This window comes from Megascapheus bottae, chromosome 1 (genome assembly GCF_031878675.1).
Source record: "Megascapheus bottae isolate mThoBot1 chromosome 1, mThoBot2.hap1, whole genome shotgun sequence".
In the NCBI taxonomy this organism is placed as follows: Eukaryota; Metazoa; Chordata; class Mammalia; order Rodentia; family Geomyidae; genus Megascapheus; species Megascapheus bottae.
Window position 1 is genome coordinate 19,900,246 of NC_143509.1, and position 18,283 is coordinate 19,918,528.

The 18,283-nt window shown below is 39.1% G+C and overlaps 1 pseudogene; it reads left to right on the plus strand.

The window, feature by feature from the left end:
• The first annotated feature begins 15,419 nt into the window (after positions 1 to 15,419).
• Positions 15,420 to 15,854, plus strand: LOC150068479 (tripartite motif-containing protein 43B pseudogene; annotated as a pseudogene).
• Positions 15,855 to 18,283: the final 2,429 nt, after the last annotated feature.

The following is an 18,283-nucleotide window of genomic DNA, read 5'->3' on the forward strand; positions in this document are numbered from 1 at the left end:
TTGGTTTGAGCCTTCTGTTAGTGAAACTTATTAATAAAACTAAGAACCCTAAATTGTTCTATTTTACAATAAAGTCCTTCGCCAAATTATGATCATGTAGATTAAATAATTTTAGCAAAATTAAATATTTTTAGACTAATGTTAATGATTTTAAAAATGTGTATATTTAATAGTTTTAAATAAAAATAAAGATCACTTAATATTCTCTGTCAATTTTTGAGAAAGTTAAACTATTTACAAAGAGGATGCAACACTTGTAAATAATAATTTTATCTTCTACAATCTTTTCATTTAACATTCTGAAATGCCTTAAAGAACACATCATTTTATTATTTGACAATGCTTTGTTTATGACAGTACCCTCAGTATTCCAGTAAGTCTTGAATTCAGTGTAGTTGTCTTCCTCACAGTTGACATTCTACCACTTAAGCCAAGCCTCTGGTCTGACATTTTGTTAGACAATTGATGATAGACTTCCACATTTTTTGCATAAATTGAGCTAATGCATGATGCTTATATTTCTCAACTTTATGAGTAGCTAGGATGACAGTTGTAAGTCATCAGTATTTGGTGCATTCTACAACAATCAGGATTGTACAACTGCTTAAGTGCATAGACTGTAGTAAGCTATGGTAGAGGTACTGGAAATTTTAATATAAGTAATTCAGGATTTAGTACCAGAATTACATGAATAATTAATATCAGAGCAAAGCTCAGAACAAGTATAGAATATATATTTCAAAGTAAGCAAAATATTCATACCATAAAAATGATTAATATTTGAAGATAAATAATTCTTCATAGGTTCTAGTCAAAATTAATGAAGTGTCAAAGATGTTCAATCTAGCAGAACTTCTAAACAAAACATGGAAAATAAATACTAGTTAAACAACCAAGACAGAAAGTATAATTTCCTACAAACATGTGAAACTTACACATACAAAACGTATGTTGGGTTCATACTTCTAAGTTATAAGAAGTTCTTTTTTTCTGCCTTTCAGATAATTGACCATTTTTTTATTATTTATGCCACAAAGGGACCCAATTTGACTCACTGTATGAAATCAAAGGATGAATTAAACATGAACTCTACTTCAGATTCTCTCACGATAATGAAATTCAGACATGAGAATCCCTGCATTGTCAGAACTTAAGGTAATTGTAAGCTCTCCAATAAAAACTGGCAAGAGAGTACAGAAGAGAGAATAGGAACAGCAAATGGGAGAATTAAAATGATTGATGAAGAAACAGCACTTCTCTTCCCTTCACCTTGACAATGAACAGAGTCAAAGAATATACTTACCAGAGAGTACAGCTTGGATGGAAAGAATGGGGCTGAATTCCTCGACATTCAAAAAGACTGATCAGTATTGACAGGGACCAAAGGACCTCGAGGTGTGGAGAAATGCTTGGCTTGCCATCTTCCCAACATCTCAGAGTGGCTGATCCTATTAAGCCTGAAGAAACCCTTAACTAGACTAACCACTGTGAGTTCATTGGCTCTGTCTTGCAGGCAGGCTACCTCAATGCTCACCCAAGTAAGGACTTCCTCACTTCCTAGCTTCCTCGCCCATCTCGGTTGAGAATACACAGAGAAACATTGGCAGAGAAGCTAGAATCAAATGGGGAGCCACCGGAAGACTTCAATTCAGTGGTCAACAGGAATGCATGTTGAGCAAGGGTTTAATAGGACTAGCTTGTTATTTTATGCCGGGGCCAACCGGCAGCAAACCAGGGTTCGCAGATTAGGATTCCTGAAATAGGGGGCAAGGACTAGGAAAAAATAGAAGAGAGACAAACAGATGGGGTTCAGGAGGGCTACAGCCCAAATCAGGAGCCACAGCTTAAGAAGCCTGTAGCCCAAGACCGTAGCCCAGTTTATTTCCAGTTCTCAATCTTAAATACACATCTTTAAACTAGGGAACTGCCAGGGGCTACATTCGTACAAACAGTATCAAGTCTGAAATAGGTTGAATGAGAAGCTATCAAGTCCCAAACAGGTTAAATGAGAAGCTATTGACACAGCCCAAAATCATGATAAGAGCTTACTTCCTTGTGTACTCAATTGTGCGGGTCCAAGGTCACTGACCCCACAGTCAGTCCCCAACAATTTTAGACAGACTAATTTCTGTGTGGAGCATTAACTGAGCTGAGGGGGGAGGAGGAAGTGGATGGGGAAGGGGCATGTGGGAGTAGGTGAACAATGCACGATTTAAAAAAGTCTTTCATTTTAATATGATTTAATTTTGAATACCAACAATTTTATATTATTTTTATATTAAATTTCAGATGCATACCTGCTTAGAGTATAAAGAAGGTTGATCTAAAAATAAATTATTTATGTGAGATCAAACTCATTTTGATATAGCTTTCTTTTCTTTTCCTTTTAATTCTGCTCCCATGGCTTGAACTCAGGGCCTGAGCACTGTGCCTGAGCTATTTTGCTCCACAACTTGAGATACAGCGCCATTTCTACCATTTTGCTGATTGATTGAAGAACGAAGTTTCATAAACTACTCTGCCTGGGCAACCTTGAATTCCATCCTCAGATCCAGACCCCCTGAATAGGTAGGATGACAGGTGTGAGTCGTCAGTATCCAAATTATTATTTAATCTATATGCCCACAATATCCTAAAATAATATTTAAAATTTATAACAGTTAAAATATAAATTATGATATAATCTACATTAGCCATAAATTTACTATTTAGCAAAGAACAGTCTCAAAGTTGAGATCATTATGATTCTGCATCTCCAGAGTAGGGATTATAGGAAAGAATCACAAACTTCAGCCTTTATCAGCTATTTTACATGATGAATAGTATAGAAAGTAACAGGACAAAAAGAATAGGTGAAAACCTTTACTGAATTATCTCATCATATTCTCACTTGTAAACTTGGAAATATCAGAATATTGGAAATATCAGAAACTGTTATCATTTAAAGAGTAGGAACAGGCAATGAAACAAGAACAACACAAAAAAAAGAATAATTGTATTTGTGTGAAATATATTTTTCATCTTTGTTCTACTAAATTAGATATTTCACTGTGAGGATGTAATGCAAGGTGAATTTTCAAAGAGCTTTAGTTGCCCCTAAGGAAGAACAGATGACATATCTTAGAAATGATCAGTTTGAAAAATGTAATTCTTTAAAAAAAATGAGCTTCTTGTAACTCTAATGTATTATTCTCACCTCCATTTCCAATGCTGTCTTCATACAATCTTATTACTGCACAGCCCTGGTTAACATTTTTGCTAAAATGTGCTCACCACCTTACTATTTACAGCATTCTCTCATTTGTTTCTTTCTATTGGTCCTACTGATTCCTCTCAGGTTTTTCTTACCAGGACTTTTCAATAACACACTTTCCTTTTAAATCTAGCACAAAAACAGCTGAATTCTCAGTGCATTATTTAAAAGCAAAGCTTTATTTTGTAGGTCTACTACATATTTTAAAACTTTAGTTCTAGGGCCCGGAGTTTGGCCTAGTGGTAGAGTGCTTGCCTAGCATGCACGAAGACCCGGATTTGGCTCCTCCGTACCACATACATAGAAAAAAGCCGGAAGTGGTGCTGAGGCTCAAGTGGTAGAGTGCTAGCCTTCACAAAGTCCAAAGATAGTGCTCAGGCCCTGAGCTCAAGACCAGGACTGCCAAACCTCCCCCCCCCCAAAAAAAAAAGAAAAAAAAACTTAAGTTCTGAGAAATTCTATGGAAGAAGAAACCCTTCCTTGCCAAAGTATTCAATAATGGAACAGTGATGTAAAAACTTGGTTAATTCGGAAGTGGTGCTGTGGTTCCAGGGGTAGGGCACTAGCCTTGAGCTCAAGAGCTCCCGGACAGCCACCAAACCCAGAGTTTATGTCCCATCACTGATGACAACAACAAAAATATTGGTTAATTAAAAATAAAATGCATACTAGTATTTCCTAGAGACTGCTATTCTTGTCCATGTTGCAAAAGCTTTGTTGTTGTTCTTTTTTGTGTTGGGTCCTGGGGCTTGAACTCAGGGCCTAGATACTGTCTCTGAGCTTTTTCTAACAAGACTCATGCTCTACCACTTGAGCTTCAGCTCTAATTACAGCTTCCTTGGCAGTTAATTGGAAATAGAGTCTTAAACTAACATTGAATTAACTGCAGGTCCTCTGATCTCAGCATCCTGAGTAACTAGGATTACAGGCATGAACCACCTAGTTTGCTGTCTAATACTGTTATAGAAAAAAATTCTAAGTGTAAGTACGTAAATTCTATTAGAAGTTAAAGCTTTTTTTTTATTTTAAGCAATAGATCACAATTACTAGTAATGCAATTGAAGTAATGTGCACTATGATTTCACCTCATGTAATTTGTCTCTCAGTGTTATTGTCTTGATCAATGACTGTTAGAATAGTTCACAGACAACAATCAATGAACTTGATTTATTTTAATTTCCATTTCTAACATATAAAAGCTTTGCATACAAACAGTGTAGTTATAATTGGGCCAATGAAATCAATTTTAATTACTTAAAACAAATTGTGATTAAGTACTATTTTTGAACCATAAAGTAAACCAGACAATAAATACCTATTTTATAGAACCTCTAACACAACTACATAGATATAAAAATTTATGACTCTATAGACATAACGTTTTATTACATAGATTAATATGTATCTATGACATATAAACCCTCTGCCTAATTTTAACTATGTTCTAAAAATCTAAGTGCCAGTGGTTGTATATAGAGGTTCCCTTCCTGAATACTTGTTAGTTAAACATCATTTGAAATACGATGTAAAAATCAATATTAATAAATTCTTTAATAAAAAACTCTAAGTATCTGAATCTCACACTCTTTGTGAACTATGAAAGCATCACTTTTTTTGTGGGTCATGGGGCTTGAACTCAGCCTGGGCACTGTCCCTGAGCTCTTCAGCTCAACGCTACCACCCTACCCCTGGGCCTGGGCATTGTCCTTGAGCTTTTCAGCTCAAGGTTACCACCATACCCTTAAGCCAAGCCCCATTTCTCATTTTTTCTGGAGGTTAATTGGAGATAAGAGTCTCAGGTCCTCTGTGCTGGCGCAGGCTTTGAAGCTTGAGGCTGAGTAGCTAGGATTACAGGTGTGAGCCACCGCAACTGGATGCATCACTTATTTTTTTTGGAAATCCTAGCTATGACTTATTTTTATCTTAGATAAAGTAACAAATCAAGATTTTACTACAAATGAAATAATATTAATATTATTTCTGAAAATCAAAAATTATAAAAGTAAACTAACATTGTATTTAACCATATAAAATTAAACTATATATATGTATGTATGTATCAAATCCTAGATATAATTTCATATATGTATATATATATATGTATCAAATCTTAAATATAGTTTCATGTTTGAAAATCCTTATGTTGGCCTCCATTTGCTTCCCATGCACATTTAGTGAAAATCTTTGCCAGTGTGACAAGGTAGGGCGTAACCATGCCATTCATTTACAATGAATTTTTAGATCCCTACGTGATGGAAATATAACCAGGCATCTGCTGCTACGGTTTTTTGTAGTGCCAGCACCTGTGCTTTCTCATTCACGTATTTTGTGTGTGTGTGTGTGTGTGTGTGTGTGTGCGTGTGTGTTCTGCGGCTTGAACTCTGGGCGTAGGTGCTGTCCCTGAGCTCTTCAGTGCAAGGCTACCACCCTCTCCCTTGAGCAGCATCTGTACTTCTTTTTTCTAGTGATTAATAATTGGAAATAAGAGTCTCACAGACTTTAGTGCCCAGGCTGGCTTTGAACCTCAGATCTCAACCTCCTGAGTAGCTAGGATTACAGATTGAGCAAACATGCCTGGCTCATTCACGTATTCTACACAACCTGTCATTTCTCACCTGCTACAGGCTACACTGCGACTAAGAACAGACAGAATTTACAACGACCATATGATTTAAGAGCACAGATGCTGGGGTCAGTTGGCTAAAATTCAACCCTCATTTCTCTATACATTTTAGCTCTATAACCTTAATCAAGTTACTTTGTGTCTTTGTCACTTATTTACATCATATGTAAAATAGAGGGAAACACTCAGTCATCCTCAAATCTGTAAATGAGTATCTCCAAGTAGCAGGCACAGAACAATGCACAGTCCATAGCAAGACCACATTCATGATACTTAGGCTACTTACAAACTTACAAGCATTGTGGATCCATCCAGCACAGGCAATAGTAGATTTGATAGAGTTCTCTCTCAGAGTGAGGACACTGTCAGCAGAGCAGAGGGGATCCCTTGGGAGAGCAAGGAGGGTAGAAGGAGGTGAGTTCTCCAAGTGAGAAACTTAATATTCTCAGTATCAATATAGTCTTCCCATCTTCCTCCTCTAACTCCTGAATCTCAGCCTTCTTCGGTAGCTTGGATCACAGGTGTGAGCCACCAATTCTAGAGATTTTAACAGCAACAAATATTCACATTTTGCTCCGTGGGGGGGGCGGGGAAAGAAAGAACGAATCTTTCAAAAGAATATTAATCAAATTATTGGCCAGTGTAATGGGTGGTTATACTGAGTAACTTCATTTTTTTTATTTTAGTTTTTGTTTGTTTTGAGGCAGAATCTCATTATGCAGCTGGCCTACGACTCAAAATAATCGTGTCTCAGCCTCCTGAGAGCTAGAGTTATAAGCATGTACAATTCCACCTAGCTTGTTTCGGGGGTATTTGATTATTTTCATTACTTGAAACAAAAGTGACTGATCTTTTCTAGAGAAATATAATAAAAGTCATTGATCTGAAAGTTTTCTAGTGCCTTGCCGAAAACTATATCTGAATGTCTATTTTTGTGCTCAATTAAATACTAATAAATCCTATATCTTATTTTTAAATTTTTTAATGTTTAAATTTCTGTTGTTTCTTGATTATTTTTAGAGTGCATATAATGCATTACCATTTTTTCTCCCACTTACAAGTTTTTAATCAGTATAACTATTCTCTTTTTATATGTATATATAAAGTCCCTATTAAGAGCTCAAAGAATCAGTAAATAAGATACTACTACCCAATTAATAAAAGGATAAATGCACTGAAAACTTATCAGAGGACAAAGTAAAAATGGCTAATGGACAAATGAACAGTTCAATATCTTTAGCCATCAATGGAATGCAAATGCAAGACACATTGTTTTTCTAGATTTCATCTTCTTAGCATTTTGAATCCTTTGACATGCCAATTATATAGAGACCTTAAATTGATTAAAGTTTTCTAAGAAGACTTTCTTAAATTGTAGCCTATATGATGCTGAAATTTTAATACCACCCAAAATAAATGTCATACATATTCCATAATTTCTTCTCATCTACAGATTAGAGCCCAGTCTTCTACTCTAAAAAATGTTACCACAATTTGGTCTTATCATTTATACAAACATGCCTACCATTTTGACACTTAATAATTCTAGTTTTTAATATTAGATACTCAATTTTCTGGATATTGTTTGAAATTAGAATCACTATTCTCTACGTAGCTTACTTATGACAAGTGTCATTATTTTGAGCCATTGGGTAAATCTCCTAGAGTACTGAGCCATTTGATAAACCATCACATAGATTTCTTATTTGAAACATGAGTCTAGGTTCAAGAATCTAAATTTAGGGGACCGGGAGTTTGGCCTAGTGGTAAAGTGCTTGCCTAGCATGCATGAAGACCCAGGTTCGATTCCTTGGTACCCCACATACATATCAAAAAGCCGTAAGTGGTGCTGAGGCTCAAGTGGTAGAGTGCTAGCCTTGAGAAAGTCCAAGGACAGTGCTCAAGCCCTGAGCCCAAGCCCAGGACTGGCAAAAAAAAATCTAAATTTAGAATTAACAGGTATACTTCAATGTAAATATATCTTTTACAGCTTGTTTGAGTTTGCATAAAGTACTCTTTTCTAAGATCAATTTTCATCCACAAAATCTTCACCATATCTATTGACATTCAACATTAAATCATATTGTTGCAAACTGTACATCATATATTCATATGTATGTTTATAAAATCCCCTACTAAAATTTAAGCACCATTAAGGTAAAGAAATTGCTTGTGGTATTACTGGATTTATACTCACATTATTATTGGTAATTCTATTAATTTACAGAGAAAATTTAAATGTAATATCCTTAGATGTTTGAAGTAATATATACACAAAGTATCTCTCAAATATGTTACCAAAACTTGAAGGAAATTAGTTAGGGTCATTTTCACCCTTGATGTTTAGTTGAATATTAGACATTAGGTATGTATTCACACACTGTTGAGCAGAGCACATTGAACATCAGAAATAAAATATACTATCTTATACTTGTTAAGAACCTCATAAAAGCTGATCTTTTAATTATCAGTTAAGAGAAGTGATTAGAATATTTATCCGAAGAAACACATCTCTCTTCATATAACTCAAATAAGCTACCACAGAGAAAATATGACTTGTGTATTTAAAAATATTTTATGAAGAATTTAACCAACCCTGAAAAAGAAAACCTTTCTAGATTTTCAAGCCAAAGAAAGTAGCAGTTTAATTCTTTTACAAAGTTTATTTAAAAAGGTACAAAAGGCTCTTCTAGAAGAGAGAGGGCTTGGCTTGTAGTTTACGGTTTGAACACCTCCAATTACAAAGTAAGTACAATTTCAATCTCCTTTCTTTGCCTTTGGTCTTAACCTCAGTCTGAGAGGATTTAATCTTATTGTCAGAGTTTACTCCAAATACCTTTGTTGTAAATAGCTTTTGAATGACTTGGGGTCATCATCTGTTTTTGCAATCACCTTCTACCCGAGCCAACAATTCCAGCTCCCACAGCAGAGTAGAGACACACCACAATGTACAAGGCACCGGAACTATCTCTGAAATTGGAATATTAGTGGAAAGTATGTGTACCAATTCACCTGCATTGTGAAAGGCTTCTGTCCAGTATCTTTCAGAGCTGAAATAACTCATTGTGTGTAACTATGTTGTCTTGCAATTAAAATTTGCCACCACATTTAATAAAAGACAAAAAAAGCTAGTTCTCTGCTCATACATCCTCATACATTTTAGGAGCAATTATCCTACAACATCCTCTTCTATTCCCATTCTTTCCTACAGGTATGAAAATATAGACCAAACTATATCTATTGAATTGCAAAATACTCAGGTAGACTGATAGAAGCTTACACTCTGTTTACAAAGCCAATCATTTGGTTTTGATGAGTATGGAGCCCAGGTGCTCACATATTGTTGGCATGTGATCTACCACTGGGCTGTAACAGTACCAGTCAAATACGATCCTACATAGCAAATTTAGCACACAGAAATAATCTTTTGTGCCCGTCACAATTTTGCTTAATATATGTGTAAATGGGGAGTTATAGATGTGTGTATGAGGAAAGTGTTTTATTATTTACTATTGGTATCCATCCCAGAAAGATCAAACACAGGAGCAGATGACAGTGATTTAGATGAAGACTATGTTAGTACAAAGATAGAAGGACTGGGCTGTAGCTCAGTGGCAAAAGGCTTGCCTAGCAAGTGCAATTTCCTGAGTTTGATCCCAAATATCAAAAAAGAAAAAAGACAAAGATACAAAAAAGACATGGTAGCCAGGCAGTGTGGCTCACACCTATAATCCTAGCTACTCAGGAGGCTCGGATCTGAGGATCAAGGTTCAAAGCCAGCCCAGGCACAAAAGGACCTGATTCTCTCATCTTCAATTAACCTCTAGAAAATGGGGCATGGGGTTTGGCTAAAGGGTAGGCTGAAGAGCTCAGGAACAATACCCAGGCAGAGTTCAAGCCCCATGACCCACCAAAAAAAAAGTGGGGGGAGAGAGAAGAAAAAAGACATATCACATTTGGAAAATATTCCTCACATATATGGAAAATTACTTTTCCACAAAATTAAGTGTTTGACTCATTGGATAGCAATAGCAATAGTCTGAATTCTTTAAATGACCACCTTAAAAAGCATTTATTTTTTTGTTAGTATTTTAAATTTAAAATTACTATTTTTAAAATGCACATATTTAACATATATAATTTGTTATTGTGAAAACAAGTATTTTGGGTATATGTAATCCTTTCTGAAGAATCGTTCACCTATAATCAAAGGCAGACTTATGTATTTTGTAAGTTTCATACTTTTAACATGCTCAAAATATTACAATTTTGTTTTGTACTACAAGGGAAAAGACTAAAGATGTTTATGTTTAAGATGGTTAAAAATGACAAAAAAATCCATTTATTATCCCCCAGATATATACTGTTAGAATTATTTTTTGAGCCAAAGAAACACTGTATTTAATAAATAGTGCACCCCAAATCACATAATAAAAATAGACTTTTGCATTTTAACACAAATTCTGTTGTCAATAGATGGCAATACAATTCTTTGCAGAGATTTATGCCCTGTCTTTAGTTATCCATTCCTGATAAAACTTTCATGAAACAGGTTATTTATATCTGGAGAGTTCTGTATTTCACCCATTATAATTTTTCATGTCGATATAGGCCAGCTATTGGGGAGGTTTGGGATGACATTGCTTTATTAATGCTGACATTTTCTGTGTGGATTGAAGGAGTTTTCATTCCGGGTAGAACAAGAGTCATGCAATTAGCATTCAGACACTCTTTCTGCATCAACTCATCCACTTCAAAATATTTGCATGATATCAAATTTGTCTACCAGTCAGCTACATATTAAAATAAAATTTACAGATGTGGGTTTACATCTTTAGAGTATAGAAGAATTTCTATCTCATTACCAATGGAAGACAGGCACTGAAATCCCAGAAGCACTGTCACATTGCCTGGACTGAGTTGATTTATAGAGTGTGCATTTCAGATGTTTAAAAATATGTTGAATTTGGAGTCTTACTGATAAAGTTAGTAACATTAAGACTTGAAATTTGTCTTTTATGCAATTTTAGAAGTGACAGTGCTTTCTCCCTTATAAATATACACAGTAAAAGTTTAACTGTGCTCTATTTGAACAAGTTGGAACCGATGTGTAGTTACCTAACAAAATAGATTGCATAAACTTCAGAAGCTTTTATTTAAAAAGAGTTTTAACTTATAGAGCCAGCTTAGGGGACAAGGATATCTCTTTGTAGGTATATTAATAATGTAAATTATCTAGTTTCCCCTGTCCTATTTGGAAATAAACAAAAATGACTAATTAATGCTTTATCATGATCCAGAATAGGTCTGGATTTTACACAAGCATTCACATAGACACTGCTGAAAAAAGTAGGTAGTACTCTAATTAGACAGGTACTGAAATTATTCTGTTTTACTCATGAAGGAAGTGAGATATCAAGATTAATTTACCCTATCTCACAAAGCAAGCAAGGACAAACAATGAGATTAAACAAAAAGCAGAATTTAGTTTTGATTTTCCATGCCAAATGAGGTGGAGTTTCAGTGAGAGCAAGTGCTAAACCACCATGCAGGTGGAAGGGAAGGTGTAAGTTGGAGGTCTGAGTGAGTAGCTCAGTTAATACTATAGTGTTGGGTGTGATATAGGAGGAAATCATTTGTCAGTAAGAACTCAAGGATTGTTTCAGTATTCCTTTTGCAAAGCAGCTCTGAATATATTAAGCACAGAAGGATGGTATTTGAGGCTTTTTCCACATAAATATAGCTGGCATTCAGTAGTACTCTCTGTATCGAAATGAAACCACACGTTGGTAGACTTCTGGTTGAAATGGTGACTCATTTAGTCTGTTAACAATGAGTGCGGTTTGAGGAAATGTCTTGAGATCACATTCCCATCCCATCCAAGAAGTAATACAAGAAACTAAAGATAGTAATCTAAAAATTAATAAGCTGGGTGCAAGTGGCTCATGCCTGTAATACTAGCTACTCAGGAGGATGAGATCTGAGGATCGCAGGTGAAAGCCAGCCTGGCACTAAAGTCTGTGACTCTTATCTCCAATTAACAACCAGAAAACCAGAAGTGGCCCTGTGATTCAAGGGGTAGCCATGAGCTGAAGAGCTCAGGGACAATGACCAGGCCCAGAGTTCAAGCCACATGACTGACTAACAATAATTAATAATAATAATAATATAAATCAAACTAGTTCACAACAAAACTTCTACTCATAGTTTTTCATCTACTGCAGAAATTAATTTTCATTGTTTTTTTGCTTCCATTTATATAATGAAACAGAAAACAATGAAATGTTAAGTCTTCATATGTGTGCCTGCACTCATGTGTACACATATGGGAGGTTCTTTTTTAGAAGTAAGAAAAATTTTCAGTTACTTTCTCTAGTCTTTTCTGGTATAAGTACAGTAAAATTATAGGAAGCTCTGTTTTATTTAGTTTATTTTCTATTCTTTCCCTCCTTCCTTTCATCTTCCTTTTCATCCTTCCTTTCTTTTTCCTTCCTGGTTTTCTTCTTTTCTTTTATTTTTGTGCTGAGGTTTAAATTCAGGGCTTTGAATGTGCTAGACAGATTATTTACCAGAGACACTACTTTACCATTTTTGCTTTAACTGTCTTTCAGATAGTATCTCACTTTTATGTCAGGCTCACGAACCATATCTCTTATATATGTTATATCTCTTATATATTTATGTCACAAATCATGTCTCTTATATATGTCTCTTATATATGTTGCTATTACATGCCTAATTATTCATTATAGAGATGTTTGTTTGGCTTACATTTTTCCCAGGCTGGCATAGAATTAATATCCTTCAGAACTCTTATCTTCTGGGTAGCAGGGAATACAATTTTGAACACTGTTCATAGCCAGTCATTTGTTAAGAAACAGGTCATTTTCAATTAATATCTCTGTTTTATAAAATATCATTGTAACTAGCTCATTGTAACATTTTGTAAGACCAAAATGTTATGACATATATTATGATTATGATGTGATGAATATTCTTTTTATAATCAGGAATCTAAAACAAAGTCTTTCTTATGCTTTAAAAACGATCATAAACTTTAAAAACAATATGGATGATGATACTTCTCTCCTAAACTGCTAACTTTAAGAGCAAAGTATGGAAATTAGTAGATTCACAATTCTCAAGAACATATAGCTTGAAACTGCTGATCATGTCCTTATGGTAGAGAAAGAAAAGACACTGACTATATTTGAAACTTGAATATTCATTAATTTCATATTACTTTAAACCTGAAAGAAACCTCTTCTCATCTTGAAATTGATGACTTTTGCTTCTGGCAATCCAAACATAAAAAAATAGAAAACTTGAAAAAGTGTCCCCCCCCCTTTTTTTTTTAGCTTCAATTGTAGCTTTAAAAGAAAGAAAAGCAAAAAACACCAAGAGCCTACAAACACTGACACTTTATGCAATGTATAAGGGAGAATTCATATGAGAAAATATTTTAGAAAAAATGAAAGCACCGTCTATCAAAAAGAATAGAAAGAAAAGTTGAGGGGAAGAAATAGACAAACCACATGAAAGACAGGGAGGACTCCTGTCCTCATATTCAATGCATATCTCATGACACTACTAAAACTGAAATGAGGGGCTATGATGGGAAGGATGAGGGAGATCCTTAAAGGAATAAAAGCAGTTGAGATGTACTTATAAACTGACATGTTGACTGGCAATATCTTTGAAGAAATACATAAAAATAAAAACATAATAAAAAAAGAAAGAAAAACATTTAGAAGCAAATTGAGACAAATGAGGCCATACTCATCAATACACTAGAGAGACAACTGAAACATAGCAGTCCTCATTAAGTTCATAGGGTGTTCTAGAGCAGCATTTCTTAGGTGATATCTGTGTATTTTAGTGACTATCTTTCTCCAGCAAAGATATATTTCACTTCTCCAGTAGGCACAAAATCAACACTGATTTTACATCAATACTTAAAGACTTATGCCAAGAAAAGTAAGTTAAAGCCAGGGTGGAGTGGATGTGTATTAGATAGTCAAAACGTCAGGCTTGGTCAGGCTGCAAACACCAAATATTTGGCATGGATATAATAAGATTTTCATCCTTAACATAAAGAAGAATATTGCTGCTTCTATTGCAAAGGGGAAAAGTGAGTTTCCACATGCCTGAAGACCTAGAAGAGGGACGTAAACAATAGAAGCTGTTCATATATAAATAAGTTTCCCTATGCATTGGCATAAAAATGCCTATTGGTGGGTATTTATAAGCATAAAAGCGAAATAAAAAAACTATAATTAAAATTTTTCTCACAAAAATCCGGACTCTATTTTCAAATCATTTCTAGTAATCAGCTAATTGACTCAAATTCCTTGGCACACATTAGCATCACAAAAGCCTATGCACATAGGAGAACAATATATTTGTTTTCATAACACTCTTTAAGGACACAATGTGTACTAAAGCAAAATGAACAGGAGAATTACAGGACCATAAGATAAAGACAGCATTCCTATATGAATAGTGTTAAACCTGCCAGGTATTCCCATGCTCCAATCCGATCGCACATTGTGCCAGGTTGTAAAATAAGTTTCAAACACAGTGATAAGAGAGTATCAGCGTTAAAGTTCGATTATCATTTGACCCACAAGGAGGTGACCACAGACCTGCATCACAGAACACTTCAAACGTCAGCAGAAAGCCACTCCAGTAACTGAGCTACACCCCAGACAGACAGGAGGCCATTGTTTACCACATGGAGACAAAGTGGGAGAAGAGAAAAGAAACTGACAGGAAGGCAGAGGGGCAAAATGAGATAATGGCCGGTGGGTTTGGTTTAGGAACCTCCGCTGAATGATGACCAAGGCATTTGATGCCACTCCAGGACCCGGTAGCCTCTTCCCTTCGCTGGCTTATTGGCCATACGCAGTCCCCGCCTCACACCCCCCACTCAACTTCCTCCAGGTTCATTGTTTTTGCACATGGCATGCTACGCCAGTCCCAAACTCCATGGTTCGCCCTTGGCCCGGGGTTCTGTGGCCATCCCTTCCCCATGCCCTCCCTCTTCCCACCAGCAGATGGTTGTGGGAGAAAGTCTTCCTGAGGGGAATTAACCCAGCCTGCAGCTGTACAGGAGGGAGGGCGCCAGTCCTGGCGGGAGGAACTGGTTAGACCACATTCCCAGAGGGTGCAGGTGGTGGAGGGGCGGGGCCTGCCCGCACCTGATCACCTGGTCCCCTGCATGGATAGGCGAGCAGGTGGCATGACCTTCGGTCCCAGGCGTGCAGGTGCAAAGTGCCGCCCTAGCTCCACCCATGCCCCGGGTCTATAAAAGGCCGTGCACAGCGCCCTGGCCTCCCTGTGTGGAGAAGATCCCGCTGCAGCCACAGGTCCGGCTGGACGGTGCTCGGAACTGGCCTACCCGTGCGGTGTGCGTGCTGAGGATCCCAGTGGAAGAACCTGCTCTCGGGCGTTCTCCGCGCTCTTTAAAGGGTGAAGATGGAAGCTGAGCTGGCCCGAGCCTTCCAGGAGGAGGTGAGATGCCCCATCTGCCTGGACACCCTGATGGACCCGGTCACCATCAAATGCGGCCACTCGTTCTGTCGCCCGTGTCTCCACCTGGCCTGGGAAGAAACCACGGCTCGGGCCAGGTGCCTTGCCTGCAGGGAGCCCTCCCAGCAAGGAGAGCCGAGATCCAACGTGGTGCTGAGCAGTGTGGTCTCCCTGGTGCACAAGGCCAGCCTCCGCGGGTTCCTGAGCTCCCAGGAGCACAAGTGTGGGACCCTCAGCGAGACCAAGCACATGTTCTGTGAGGACAAGAGCCTGCTCTGCCGCCTCTGCTCCCAGGCCCTGGAGCACAGGGCGCACAGGCACCAGCGGGTGGACAGTGTAGCCGCCAACAGGCAGGAGGCCCTCCTACAGCACATGGAGACTTTGTGGGAGAAGAAAGAGGAGACCCAGAGGAACATAGAGGAGCAGAAGGAGACCACGGCCCGGTAGGTTTGGTTTATGCACCTGCACCTAACGATGACCCAGGCATTTTATGCCACCCCAGGGCTCCCTGGACTCCAGGAGGATGAAAGGCAATTAGCAGAAGAAATGCTTCCTGACCTAGGAAGGACTTCAGCACAGCTCCAGACCATGGAGGGGCACTTGCTCCAGACACAGGGTCACCTCTGGAGCATGTACCAGGAGCTGATGCGGGCCTACCAGAAGCCGGATGTGGAGCTCCTCCAGGACTTCAGAGACGCCCTGGAGCGGTGTGAGCGCGCCTTGCTCTTCCTGCCCCAGCACCTGGAGCCATTGCTCGCCCCACCTAGCATCCCCCGGCTGGTGGAGCGCCTCAGCCCGAACCGAGTGGAGGTGGGCTTCGGCCCCTGGACGCCGAGCCCACCTCTGCTGCCTGATCACCCGGAAGCTTGAGACCCGCCCAGGAACGCACAGCTTCCGGGGAGAAAGAGCCCAGCCACCATGTGGTGCTTGGCGCCCAGGTCTTCAGCTCTGGCCAACACTACTGGGAGTTCAGCCCGGAAGACTCTTCCTCCTGGGCGGTGGGAGTCTGCGGGAATCCGGCAGGATTCCCTCCAAGTGCCTCCGACCCCGACCTTTTTGTCCTCTTGTGGGCAGAAGACTTCGACCCGGGAGGCCCTTTACCACTTTCCCTCTGCGCCATCACTACCGAGAGGCGTCTCTGGGGCGGGTGGGGGTCTTTCTGGATCTCGACAATGGAACGGCGACTTTCTTGAACGTGGCTACGAATTGCCTTCTCTGGAGATACCCCACAGGCTCCATCCACTTCCCGGTCAGGCCTTTCATTTCCAGAGGCACCCCGTTGGCCTAAGGAAAGGGCCCATCCCTGGACTCTCCAGACCCGGGGGAGCAGGGCAGGTCCACCTCTGGTGCAGGTGGGGTCTGCCCTCCTGGTTTCCCGGTGGGCCGTTTGGAAGCCACCCCACCAGGACAAGCTCAGGCCCCAAAGGCCAGGCCACGGGTCTCCATGGCCCCCGTCTAGGGTCGGGTCTCTTGGGTGGTCTGCGGTTCCCCTTGGCGTCCCCTCTTGGGTTCCCCGTGGGAACCGAAGTGGTTCGTGGTTGTCAACGGGCTGGGAGGGAACCAAGACGGGCAGCTGACCAAACAATTGAGGTGTGCGGGCACCTCGGGCAGGAGGAGAGGGCCTGGGGCTTCAGGTGCTCCCCACCCACCCACCCCACACCCCTCCTCTTGCTTTCTCAGGCTTCCTTCCCTTCCCGATCTCCTTCTCACCCACCACCCTGACCTCCTCCAGTTCCTGTGCTTTCCCAAATGGCATCTCTTGCGTGTCTTGGGCTCATTGGTTCACCCTTTGTTCTGTTGATTCTGTGGCTCTCCCATCTCACCAGCAGATGGTTGTGGGAGAATGTCTTCCTGAGTGGAACAAACCCCACCCACAGGTGTACAGGAGGGTGGGCGCCAGTCCTGACAGTAGGAAATGTTTAGACCACTTTCCCAAAGCGTGCAGATGGAGGATGGTCGGGGCTTGCCCTCACCTGGTCACCTGGCCCCTGCTTGGATATGCAGGTCCTTTGTGTGAACCTCAGTGCCATGTGCGCAAATACCTTCTTTGCATCTTTGATATCTTCATCTCAGAAAACCCTTTTCCACCACCTTTGACATTATTGTTCTTTTCATCTTGAATTGTATTTTCAGGTGGTCTCCCTTCCTTTGCCTGCGCAGTGTCAGTCTAACGGCTGATCTGTAGTGGTATATAGATCTCTGCAACTCTAGTAGTTGGTTTTCTACTTATGGTTCTCTCCTTATGTTGGAGCTCTTGTTAAGTAAGGCTGGTTCCTTCATTGGTGTTTTGTGTCTTGTGTGGATAAGAATGTCAGTGCATCTTAGAATGAAAATAATGACATTGGAGAAATATGCATTAAAAATCTGTTAGACTCTTGCAATTGAGGTGAAACTCTACTTCAAATTAAAATAACTTTAATTTTTTCATATATATTGAAGTATTATCCATGATCTGTCACATGCTTCCTTCTTATATTTCTTAAACCTCACAGAAATAGGGCTGGGTTTTGGCCTAGTGTTAGAGTGCCCTCCTAGCATGCACAAAGACATTAGTTAGATTCTGTGGCTCCACATACACCAAAAAAAAAAAAAAAAAAAAAAAAAAGCCAGACGTGTGCTTTGTCTCAAGTTGTAGAGCTCTAAAATTGTGAAAGTCCAACGATAGTGCTCCAGCCCTGAGTTCAAGCCCAGGACTGACAAAAAAAGAAGAAAAAAAAAACTCTCAGAAATACTTTAAACCATTTCAGACAAAGAAAGGGTCCCAGTATAAATTCAGTTTTAACAGTTGTGCTTCTTAGAAATCCAAGATGAGGAGATTTGTAGCCTATTGTATTCAGAAAATCAATGTTAGAGTCATTGATAATTTTTCTAATTGA